The sequence below is a fragment of the Eupeodes corollae genome, chromosome 3, assembly GCF_945859685.1.
Source record: "Eupeodes corollae chromosome 3, idEupCoro1.1, whole genome shotgun sequence".
Taxonomy (NCBI): domain Eukaryota; kingdom Metazoa; phylum Arthropoda; class Insecta; order Diptera; family Syrphidae; genus Eupeodes; species Eupeodes corollae.
Window position 1 is genome coordinate 134,088,088 of NC_079149.1, and position 13,420 is coordinate 134,101,507.

Here is a 13,420-nt window from a genome sequence, read left to right on the forward strand (position 1 = left end):
TTAATTGAATTGTTATAACAAGCTTACCTTTGTCCAAATCTTCATATTTTGTTCATCTTTCTTTTTATATATTAAAAATAATTTCAATTATTCAGAATTCATTTTTTTTCACAAATAATTTGAATCTTCTCAAATTACAAAACTTTTTACTCACAAATTTGTTTTATCAATACAAAATATGACAGCCGGTTTCAAACAAATTTAAACGTCAAATGAAAACGGGTAAATGTTCGGTGTGAACGATTTTCGTGTTTTCGAAAACTTTTTGCCGAAAACCGGGTTTTGGGTTTGGTGTGAAAAGCCTATTAGTTAGAAAATAAAACAAACAAACCAAACATCTAGTTGAACGTTTTGATTTGTCAAAGTGAATACAAACAAGCAATATTTTATTTTTTCAATTGTCAATGTCAAAAATAAAATAAAAAAAAACTTGTACAAATAATGGAAAATACTTTAGAACACAAATCTTTTTATAATAGTCCAGTCAAATTGTCATAAATGGTTATATAAATTAGGGTAGTTTCGATTTTTTGATATATTGTTTGCGTTGGTAAGCTGTTGAAAAATCCAAGTTTTCTAATCCCCCCCACCACCGCCGGCGCCCCCATCTTCAAAAAACTGCTCAATTTTTGGACTTTTTCTTGTGTTTTCAAAATATCTTCTAAAGTATTGGCTTGAAAAAAAAAAACAAAATTATAGAAATTATCAACTATTTTAAATTAGAATAAATTATCTACAATTCGAGACCAAAACGAAATTTCTAGCTCTAATAAATCCCGAGATAGATAAATCTCAAAAATGTGAAAAGTGCAGATTTTTAGTCGGTTTTTGTTTGAAAGCAAGTAAATGGTAAATCCTACGTCAATGTTAATAACTTTTTTAGTAGAGGTAAATAGCTAAAGTTTAAGACCAAAATGGTTCTGCTAAGTCGTATAGACTTCATTTCCAATGAGCTTTTCTTGTGTGCTTTGTAACACTGTTTCCGCATGAAACATTATATCGGGAGAAGAATGGGCCACCCGTCAAAGTCGTTCACAATTTTGGGGGCTCTTTCTGTCATCATCAGGGTAGCCATCAAAAATGACAGCTATATCTTGACCGCAATGATTATGCAATTATTGAGCATAGCTGTCAGCTATAGCTCCACAAGAGGCTTGACATCCCCCCAAAACTTTGTGTAGTAAATGGCCACCATCAACCACAACATAATGGGATCCCACGGCTATTTAATACTCTGAAATAGGTGTGAATAATGTGTATAACGAAGATTTTGTCCTTTTGTGCCTACCTTGTTCTTTGGTTTGAATTTAATGTTTTCATCAAAATCCTTCCCCATCATTTTAGAAATCATATCTCTCCCAATCTGTTCAGACATATGGCAATTTACTTCATCACCTGCCACAATTCCTGAATCTATTGACATTATCACCTCAAGTTTGGGGAATGGATTGTGTTCAGAAATCCACTGAGAGAGTTATGCTCCATCTTCATTGTCGTGATGCCAGTTGCTTTAGACAACGAATTTGAAGAGGGAGACACTCCAGCACCAATTGAGATGGTCGACGAACAACTAGAGTGTGAAGAATTGGAAGTAGTTGAATGTTACTCTCTCCGTAATGGGAGCCGAAACAACGAGGAAAATGGTGCGTTCCCTTCAAGTTGCTTTTCAATAATACATTGGTAAAAAAATAAAATTGTACAAACTACAAAAATATTTAAAAGATTATATCTCAGAGTCTATACGACCTATTGGAAAAGCTATTAGATATATCAAACATTGGCGCCCGCGATGGTATGGGGGAATTATAAAACTTGGATTTTTCAACAGCTTACCAACCCGAACACCATATCAAAAAATCGAAACTACCCTAATTTTTGTTACCATTTTGGTTTTATGGTGACAATTTGACTGGACTATAATATGTAATGCAAATAGTAATGTTTTTTAGTGAAACCAATGGTTTAATTTTTGATACCTGTAGTTTGACAGATGGCCTTAAATATTCCTACAGATTGCAAACAATTTGTACCAAAGGAACTTGAACAATTTTGACATAAAAACAAATATTGAATTGCCATTTTCAGTGCTTCCAAGTTTAATAGTTTATTTTGTGATTACAAATTTTCTCATGTTTGGCATCAACATTCAGTGACTAAAAAAGAAATGTTTAATCTTAAATATCTTACGAGGAGAAAATGATATCACCTCTGGAATAATTTAATGCATCGAAAAATAAAATGTTTGGTAAATTTTTTAGAAAAATAAAGATTTAAGTTTTTTTTTTTTAAATGAATAAAATAATAACTTTAACTAATTATGTACTACTAAAAATTGATTTTCGATTCGAATATCTTGCCAACAAAAAAAATATATGTTAGCTTCAAACTATTTGTGTCTGATAACATTGCTGTTAATATTTATTAAAATAAAAAAAACGCTAATTGACAGCTCTTTTTTAAAAGAATAAGAACCTTAAAGAAATGCTACTAAAAATTGTTAAGTCTTCCTTTTTATTCCTTTCAAAAATTATCGTTTAAATTAATAACTTTTGGGTCACAACGCATCAGTCTCTTTTTATTTTAATATTCGGAATAAAACTATAGAACAAAATACAGTCCATTTTTCTTGTATGTATACGCACCTGCCACATTCGTTTTAAATTATGCAGCCTTTCCTTAAATGCTTGATTTAATCATCAATATTTTTTTTATTGAAAGATATTTTCAATAATCGCTTTAACCCATCTTTCAAAAAAAATAAAAGGATAAGTTTCAATGATGCAAATCAAGGATAGCTTTAAAAAGTTTTATTTATAAACGCACCTCGACACACCTAAAAGTTATTTTTAAAACTTATGTTACTTTGAATAGAGCCATTTAAGGCTTAGGGCGTTTCGAGGTGCTTTAGTCCTACGTAATACTGTAATATATTTCTCTTTTTGGTAATTTTTCAGACGGAAACACATTTTACTCTATCCTTGATAGATTGGAATATATATTTTTCTTATATGGATTTACGATTATATACAATTTGTAACTATTCGCCCGTTAAAAGGTATTTTATCAAATTCCAATAAAAAAGACTACAATCGTAAATATCCCAACATTTCTGTATAGAAACAGTTTGAAAATTGCTTTTCAAAAAGTTTACGCAAAGGGTAAAAATGTTCAAGACACGATTTCGTTTTAATGACATTAGTATTCTTCCTTCTTGAATAAACTTCTTTGAAAACGTTCTAACCAAAAAAAACTCAAGAACGACCACAAAAAAGTGCGATGCCAATTTCACACACCATTAAAAACAGACTTATTGAAAAACTTCACTTAAACATTCCGAAAGAATGAAATAAAAACACAAATTTGCACACAATCGACATCTCTTTTTTATTGCCAAAATGGTTATGTCATCTAATTCTCAAAACTGTAACGTCTTCGCTCTTTCGTCTCCTTTATATCTTTATGTAGTCTCAAAGGATTTCTTTTGATGAATAACTTAATGATTTAACTTAAGGATGATAAAAATGTCACAAAGACACATTTTTATTTTACGAGAAATGAGAAGAGAGGGAGTGGCTATTGTATTTTTGTCCTTTCTTTCTTTTTATAAAGGAAGATATTGCTTTATTAACAAACAAAGCTCCAGAAGATGGATTTTAAAAAATTGTTCCATAACATGGGTTCAATATGGAGTATAAATATCCTTTTGTTGTCCTTTGCCTTTAATATTATTACTCCCAGAATCATCTTTAATAAAATTATATTTCGCCATTGAAAATTGAATTTTCAGGAAGAGTTAAAATTATTAAGGGAAATATTAAAAGGATCTGTTTATGAATCGGCTTATAGATATTATAGATAATAATGCTTAGTTTAGAAGGGAGTTATTAATTTAGTAGAAATTCTAAACAGACCTAAATCCGATTAACGGTCATATTAATTTGAACTGTCAGACGTCAGTAAAGAAACCATTTTGTGATTGAGTAAAAGTAGGGATTAAAATTCTTTTCTTAAATCATCTTAACTCGGTAACTTAATAAAATGGCTTTCACATTTCACTAAATCCTTTCAAATTTTGCGTTCATGTCTTTAAAGGATATCCCAGTGTTATCAAATAAAAACTCAACACAACAACAGCGGTTTGAATGTTTTCTACAAAAATAGAACATTTTCTTTTTGTATTGTCCCATTTCTTCATTTCTTCACTTTTCCTTATACAAATACCTAACCCAAACTCCTTTAAAAGTAAAAGGCTTTTTTGTGAGTTTCAAAAACTAGGACACTATGTTTTGTGGGGTAAAACATTTAAGATGCAATTTAAATATCAAGCGAAGTTTTTAATAACCGCAACCACAACAAAATTTTCTTCCCCCGACTCGTTTTGAAGTTTTCTTTTCTTTAACTAATTGCCTGGTCATTATTTTATGCATCTGCATCGCAGAACTTATGGAAGCGTTGGACTATGAACAACCTGAACCTACGCAAACCACAAACCAAAAATACATTTTTTCCCATAATCGTTGAAATCCATTTCTAGAATAAATGCAAATTGCACTTAGAAAAATAAAAGGAAGATAATCCTTGCTTATGATTACTTTGGTTTGGAGGAATGTCCTAGTGGGAGGGCGGGTGCTAAAACCACCCTCTGGTTCTGTATAGAGAAAGACATTGCCATTTTAGTTTAGAAGGGTAGTTTTTTCTTGTCTTGGTTTTCTATAGAAAGTCACAGTGTTTTGAAAGCTCAGGAAGAAATTGAAGAAACTGGAAAAGTGCCAGGCAAATACGACGAGCGCAGCAAAGTGACGACGACGAGGACGATGAGGACGATGGCAATGGGTGATATAATTGTGACTTTCGCAACAATTGGACTATTATCCTTTTTTCATTGAATCTAGTCCATTTTTCAGTGTGCAAACTTTTGTAATGGTCTAATTTATTGCTTTTGCACAAGTTCCTATATTCTTGTTCTTGATGGTACACTATATTTTTGTGAAATCAGATTAATAGCCGGATGCGAAAAGGTGGACTTTGTTTGTATCCTTCGTGTTTCTGGTGTCTTCGAGTGTTGCACAGTGGTGCACGAATCACGTAAGTGTGACAAAGAAAAACTTTATAATTTACTCTGATCACGGAAGCCGGACAAAATTCTATTCTTCCTTCCGGTAGTTATAAGATGACATACAAAAGGATACGAAAAGTGAGTATATTATAAATGCATAAGCATAGTTTCCTGATGGCGATGGTGTGAAAACAGAAGTTTTCCACCTTCAAAATTCCTTAACTTTGAATTTCTTCAGCTATGTACATTTAGTTTTGAGTGTAAAAAGAACAAGGTTATATTTTCTTTTTAGCCTTTTTGACCTGACTTAAGTGGTAGGTTTCAGTGAATTTAAGTCTTTTTTTGTTTCTCTTTAGATGACACTTAAAATTCAATTAATGTTGAAAAGGGTATGAAAGTTCTTTTTTTGGTAGGTACATTTTGGAAGCATATAATGTGACAGCTTGAGATTGATTTATAATTTATAAAGTAGGAAAATGATAGTACTTCTGGAGTCTTAAAACTTTTGCAATATAAAATGCAGGTTCCGTCTGGTTGAACTTTTTTCGTTTTCAGTGTGTTTTTGATAGATGTTGATTGATATATAAAGAAGGGTTTATTTTTAATAACCTTCATCAAGTATTTTCTTGCGTATCCTTTTAAAAGGTTAATTTTCTATTTTTGAATGGAACATGATGTTGTTATTTTTAACTTTTTTTTTAATTTTAAGAATATTTTAAAAGATTATAAAAAGGAAGTACATATTTTTCCTTTTTAGAATCTAGAGAATTGTACATTCAGTGTTTAGAATCAAGTCTAAGAAAACAATTACTCCAGCTCAGCTAAATAAGACCCTAGGGCATAACTGCCCACAAAAAATGAAATTAAACGCTTTAAAAATCAAAAGAAATTCCTCGAATTTCATATTTTTGAAATAGTTTCGTTAAGAAATTAAATAAAGGTTTTGATACCCGGTTATCACAGGATTGAGAGCCTATGAATCAGGAGTTATAGGGTATTTCTTGGGTCCCCAAACATGGCCAAATATCTGGTTAGGAATAGGGTACGTAAAAACGTGAGGAAATCTTAAGTCCCGAAAGAAGGTTGCCTTGCCGTTGACCTGACGATTTTACGAGTACCCGAGGAACTAGGACTATAAACTGTTCCAGGTTTTGTAAATATTAAATAATATTGAGACCCTAGGAGTCAGGAGTTAAAGGGTATTTCTCGAATCCCCAAACATTGCCAATTATCTGGTTTTGTATCGGGTACGTAAAAACATGAGGAAATGAATATTTTAAATCCCGAAAAAAGGTGACCTTGCCGTTCACCTCACGATTTTACGAGTACCCGAGGAAGAAGGACTATAAACTGTACCAGGGTTTGTAAATATTAAATATTATTGAAACCCTAAGAATCAGGAGTTAAAGGGTATTTCTCGAATCCCCACACATGGCCAAATATCTGGTTTGGAATCGGGTACGTAAAAACATGAGGAATTGAATGATGTAAGTCCCGAAAAAAGGTTGCCTCCCGTTGACCTGACGAATTTACGAGTACCCAGAGTACGAGTACAGGGAATTAGGAGTTAAAGAGTATTTCTCGGGTCCCCAAACAAGGCCCAAAATATGGTTTGGTGTCGGGTACGTAAAAACGTGAGGAAATAAATATTGTAAGCTCCAAAAAAAAGGTTGCCTTACCGTTGACCTGACGATTTTACGAGTACCCGAGGAAGAAGTACTATAAACTATAGCTTTGTAAATATTATTGAGACCCTAGGAATCAGGAATTGAAGGGTATTTCTCGAATCCCCAAACATGGCTAAATATCTAGTTTGGGGTCAGGTACGTAAAAACATGGGGAAATCTTAAGTCCCGAAAGAAGGTTGCCTTGCCGTTTACCTGACGATTTTAAGAGTATCCAAACTAGGACTATAAACTGTACCAGGGTTTGTAAATATAAAATATTATTAACACACTATGAATCAGGAGTAAAAGGGTATTTTTCGAATCCCCAAACATGGCCAAATATCTGGTTTGGTGTGGGGTACGTAAAAACATGAGGAAATGAATATTGTAAGTCCCGAAAAAGGTTGCCTTGCCATTGACCGGACGACCTTACGAGTACCCGAGTAACTAGGACTATAAACTGTACCAGGGTTTGTAAATATTAAATATTATTGAGACACTATGAATCAGGAGTTAAAGGGTATTTCTCGAATCCCCAAACATGGCCAAATATCTGGTTTGGAATCGGGTACTTAAAAGCTTGAAGAAAATAATATTTTAAGTTCCAAAAACGGTTGCCTTGCCGTTGGCCTGACGATTTTACGAGTAACCGACTAAGACAATAAACTGTACCAAGGTTTGTAAATATTAAATTTTATTGAGACCCTGGGAATCAGGAGTTATAGGTTATTTCTCGAATCCAAAAACATTGCCAAGTATCTGGTTTGGTGTGGGGTACGTAAAAAAATGAGGATATGAATATTGTAAGTCCCGAAAAAAGGTTGCTTTCCCGTTGACCTGAAGATTTTCCGAGTACCCGAGGAACTAGGACTATAAACTGTACCAGGGTTTGTAAATATTAAATATTGTTGAGACCCTAGAAATCAGGAGTTAAAGGATATTTCTCGAATCCCCAAACATGGCCAAATATATGGTTTGGAATCGGGTACTTAAAAGCTTGAGGAAAATAATATTTTAAGTTCCGAAAAAAGATAAAACGTAAGAACATGAGGAAATGAATATTGTAACACGAAAAAAAGGTTGCCTTGCCGAATCCCCAAACATTGCCAATTATCTGGTTTGGTATCGGATACGTAAAAACATCAGGAAATAAATATTATAAGTCCCGAAAAAAGGTTGCCTTCCCGTTGACCTGAAGATTTTCCGAGTACCCGAGGAACTAGGACTATAAACTGTACCAGGGTTTGTAAATATTAAATATTATTGAGACCCAAGGAATCAGGACTTAAAGGGTATTTCTCGTATCCGCAAATATGGTCAAATATCTAGTTTGGTGTCGGGTACGTAAAAACATGAGCAATTGAATATTGTAAGTCCCAAAAAAAGGTTGACTTGCCGTTGACCTGACGATTTTACGAGTAATCAAGGAACTAGGACTATAAACTGTACCAGGATTTGTAAATATTGTTCTTTTGGCTTGAAGGCATTAAAACCCTAAGATTCAAGAGGAGTCTGTTTTCGAAGACAAACAAAATACCATTTTTATTGATGCAGTAAAATTTTACTGGATAAAACCAAATTAATACCCAAAGTTAATTTTTTAGAAAATCCATTCAAAAATTTTTTTTACAAAAACAAATTAAAACTGATGAAAATTGGTTTCCGACTTAAGTATCTTGAGAACAAAGCAACAAAGAAAATATTAGAAATGGGTCGCATCCCAGCCTTTTTTTATTTATTTTTCGAGTTCAATCCACACTCCGACAAATTTGTCCATTTTCTAATATACGACGCCTGAGATGCTGAAAGCAACATGATGAATTTGGTAAACGGTTCATTGGAGAAATCAAGTGTTTTGAGTCCTTAACACTTGAAGAATCTTGCCTTTCAGGCAACATCCACTAAATCACTGGTATTTATCTTCTGTATAGTTTGTAGTTTCTCTATTCCATCACACTTCCTGATGAATTGCTGTAATTGATAGGGTTCATATGCCACCATCTATCCTTTTCAACACCCTGGTTATTCCAGAAAATCCTTTTTGTGACCCTTTTCTTTTATCATCCCCCATTACGTCTATATGCTTCCTTTGTTGATAAAACGTTGAATTTCAGTCACTCGTAAGATGGGTTTGTCTATGGTTTCCAACCGGAAAACCCGTGCTTATAAATTAATTGCTTTGCACCAACTTCCTGATTCCCATAAAGTTGTATTTTGGTTCACACATCCTTATTGGTTAATTTTATTTTATTTATCTTTTCAAAAACATCTATATCCTTCTCTGATGATGAGTGTGGTTCACCAGTATCGATATTTTAAGTAAGATTTATTAATGTACACATTCGGCCTCGTATATATATCAAAACGAAAGCCTCTATACGAGTATAACCCTTGTGAAACCGAAGTGAAAACCCCAAAGTCATCTCACGACTATATTTCATTTTCTTCAGGGAACAGAGAACTTGAAATTGACCTTTAAACTTTCCAACGATGATGATTTGGTATCGGTACTCAACCAGTAATAAATTGAAGCAAATTATTTGATACAGCATTCAAATGGTATATAATCAAGAGGGTGTCCTGGAACTCCATCACATCAAGACTTTTAACTACCAAAAATCCATTACTATATCAGTCAATCGATTTGACTATAACCTACAGTAACTTTTCGTGCTGGGACATATTGTTTGTGGCAGTTTTATTGGAGTACCTATACTTTTGATGGAATGGAGGGTGAATTATGTATGATGAAACGAGCTTATAGGCATATGGCAGGCTTCTGGCCCTTAGCCCTCAGTCCTTAAACACTACCACAAAATTATATGATTTTCTGGATAAACACACACTGCCATAAGGTTTGCAAATGCTGCTGTTGATGGGGCCCCGAAGAGGGTGACTTCTATAGAGTACCATATTTCAGCAAAAGATAATAATTTTTGACCTCTCGACTCAGGGCTCTATAAAAGGGGAGCCTCTTTTATTTATGTGCCTCTCGTAATGTTCCAAACAGTATAATGTGTTCGATATCAGAATATTGAAATTTAATGGCCACCATTAAGTGCGCTCTGGAGTTTTCAATAATGTATATTTTATTTTGGACAACGTTGTCAATAAAATATAAAGTAGATTGGAAACGATACAAAAATTTAATATTACAGGTAGAAACTTTATAACTGTATAACTATATCAACACTTAGTGTATATTTTGTTAAATTATAATTAGGAAAGATTTTACAAGAAAAAAAAAATAAAGCGTTGTTTATTTATAGAACCGTAATTAGTTTTTCTTACAAAACAAGAGGGTGTTTTTTTTTAACTGACGTAAATATCACTTCCAATTACTGCCTCTAAAAATTCGCAAACAATATTTCCAAAATGCTGTTTAGAAAACTTCAAAAATTGGGCAAGAAATATTTTATTTCGAGATATTTGAAATATTATATCAATTTTTTGGCGACTTTTGGTAGTTTTTTTTTGTAAAAGTCAATTGCATTTTTCTAAAAATCTTACCTAGTCCAAGAATCCACACTTTTGTGTCACAAATATTTTTTTTACAATCCTTCTTTGATTCACTGACAGTTTATTTCTTTGACAATTTAAATTATATTGAAGTGAATATATTAATATATCTGAAACTGGAAGTTATTGGGTCCGATTGTCAAATTGAAAATTTTGACATTTCACGACGTTTCAAAGTCTTTAGAGTCGTACGTTCGTACGTCCGTACGTATGTACGTTCGCGACGTTTTTTCGTTGTACATAGCTCAAGAACCAGAAGAGATATCGACTTCAAATAAATTTTGTTATACAGATAAAAAGGCAGAAAGATGCACAAAGGGTTCTTAAAAAAATTACAAGAGCGGTTTTATTTTACTTATACAAAATGATTTTATCTCAAAAACAATTTTGTGCAACGAAAAATAACGTTTTTAACATCTGGTGAAATTTTGAGAAAAATTGCATGGACAGTTTTTTTATAAAAAATAAAAAACCTAAACAAAAAAATGTATAAAAGTTGGTAAAAATTGATTTTCGACTCAAATATCTTTTCAAAACTTATAGATATTGGCTGTAAGCTACTTTTATCTTTAATCTTTTATCTAAAAATATTGTTGTCAATATTCAGTAAAGTTTTGAGAAAAATGAAACTGACAGTTTTATTTTACAAAAAATAAGAACTTAAAAGAAAATTTAACAAAAGTTGGTAAAAATTGATTTTGACTCAAATATCTTTTCAAAACTTTTAGATATTGGCTTTAAGCTACTTTTATCTATTAAAAAATATTGTTATCAATATTCAGCAAAGTTTTGAGAAAAATGAAACTGACAGTTTTTTTTCAAAAAAAATAAAAACTTAAGAAAATTTAACAAAAGTTGGTAAAGATTGATTTTGACTCAAATATCTTTTCAAAACTTTGAGATAATGATTTCCAGCTAATTTTAACTTACAAATTTGGTAAAAATTTATGTTTGATTCTTGATATCTTAAAATCAATTTAACAAAATTAGATTTTCAAACTAAACTATTTCTTTACTTCTATGATAATATTGGTGGTAATTTTAAAATTTTGTAAAAAATTTTGTAACCCAACACGAAAACCTACAAACTTTTAAGCTAGACAAATTGACAGACAAATGCCAGCCTCTTTTTGTAACATATAGAATTTGAAAAATCGGACCGATTACAATAGCTTTCAATTTTAAAAAGTTCAGAAAAAAGCTTTTTTAAGGTGTTAGATGAAGTTTGCATATCGATTTTCGAAGATGTCTACTTGATTTCATTACTTATTACTTATAAAGAAGACCAACTATTAAGTGTGTGGTTTCATTGCAAAACAACTTAGAAGCCAAGGAAACATTATCTTCTTCTCAGGCTTAGCATTTTGCAAATCCCATACTTAAATACAATTGGTTGGCTTCTATAAACTCTAAGATTATTTATCTTGGCTAAGATAAGCATATTAATACCATAATAACTACAGTCAACATATGTAGCTTCACCAGTTTATGTGTATGTCATATAGTAATTTCGTTTACAAGAGTTTCAATCCCCAAGAAAAACACCCTTTATAATATATTCAACAGATTTCTTCGGGCTTACAAGGATTTGACATTTTCTCTCTTCATTTGCAGCCAACAGATATTTGTTTTATGTTTACTGTCTATCTGTAATTCTGTCGCTCTTGTTTTCCCCCTTTTTTTTTGGGGGGGGGGGGTGTTGCTGTTGGTAAGATGGTATGGTGTATAGTAAAATGTACATATTTAATGTATCCCCTCATCCAACTGAGATGTATAAGGGTAGTAATTTTCACTCTCAGTCTTAATAAACATTAAACATTTTAGGTATGAAAGTATACTTACATACCTACTCCTACAAGTGGTAGGGTTTTTTTTCTTATGGGGGAGGCTTGAGAAGCTTCCATTATCTTGCTCGAAACATCTGGGTCTCGACCATTAGTTAAATAAATTTGTATTTCAGTTAACATCATCTGTGGGAAAGAACAAAACAAAAAATGTGTGTGAATGTAATGTACTTATGTATAGTTGCCAATAAAGCAACAAACAGTACGCAATAATTGCTCAATTCCAAGATTCTGTAATTTATAGATATTACTTTTATGTTCAAAAAAGTGTGGGGAATACTTTTTGACAGCAGACAAGGGATTTGTTTTTGTTGCTGAATGGGGGAAAAAATAAAGACAACATTTTTGCTAATTGACGTGGTTATAATTATGAAAACAATTTGACAAAGATTTGTTAATTTATGTAGGTTTTAGGCAGTCTTCTCTTTCTATCCGTTTTTAAAATGTTGAATACATTTTCTACCACGATTTAATTTTGACGTTTGTTTAAAAATGGGATCAATTAGGTTAAATGAGAATTTTCTACGTATGCAATATTTTTTCTGTCTTAAGATATGTCAAAATGATCAATTGGGTTAAATGAGAGTTTTCTACATATGCAATATTTTCTCAGTCTTAAGATATGTCAAAATTAAATCATACATTTTTTCTACCACGAAATAATTTTGACATTTGTTTAAAAATGGGATCAATTGGGTTAAATTATAATTTCCTACATATGCAATATTTTCTTCGTCTTAAGATATGTCTAAATTAAATCATCTACTGTAAAGTATAGCCTTGAATAATTTGAAAACACTTTATTCACCACGCTAGTGTCAAAATTTAACCAAACGTCAAAACTTAACCAACAGTTTACCGCATTCACACGTTGCCTTAGCAGGTCATACGGTTTTGAATGACTTGCTAAACAAAAATAAATCGCAAATAATTACACGCTTTAATGGCGAATAATAAATATATCAAACGCACTTATAAATGAATGAAGAGGAAGAAATATTGGAAAAATTAAAACTTAATTTCAAAGAACAATACCGTGCTCTATATACTTTCATGAATCCATAAATTATTTGTAACAAGCAATCAAGTTCCTTGCAGTCTGAAAAATTGCTAAAAAACTTTTTTCTTTTATTTTCAAGTGATAATATCTTGAAAACTCAACGTGATGGCACACCATAAACCTTTATGGAAAAGTATACACAATCTTGTTTCTCTCTGCGAAAAACTTTGTTGTTAATTGTTGATGTCCTTGAAGGTAGTATACCTACGTTATGTACCTACCTAAAGAAAGAAAAGTTTACTGTCAATAAATAAAATTAACAATCTACACTTGC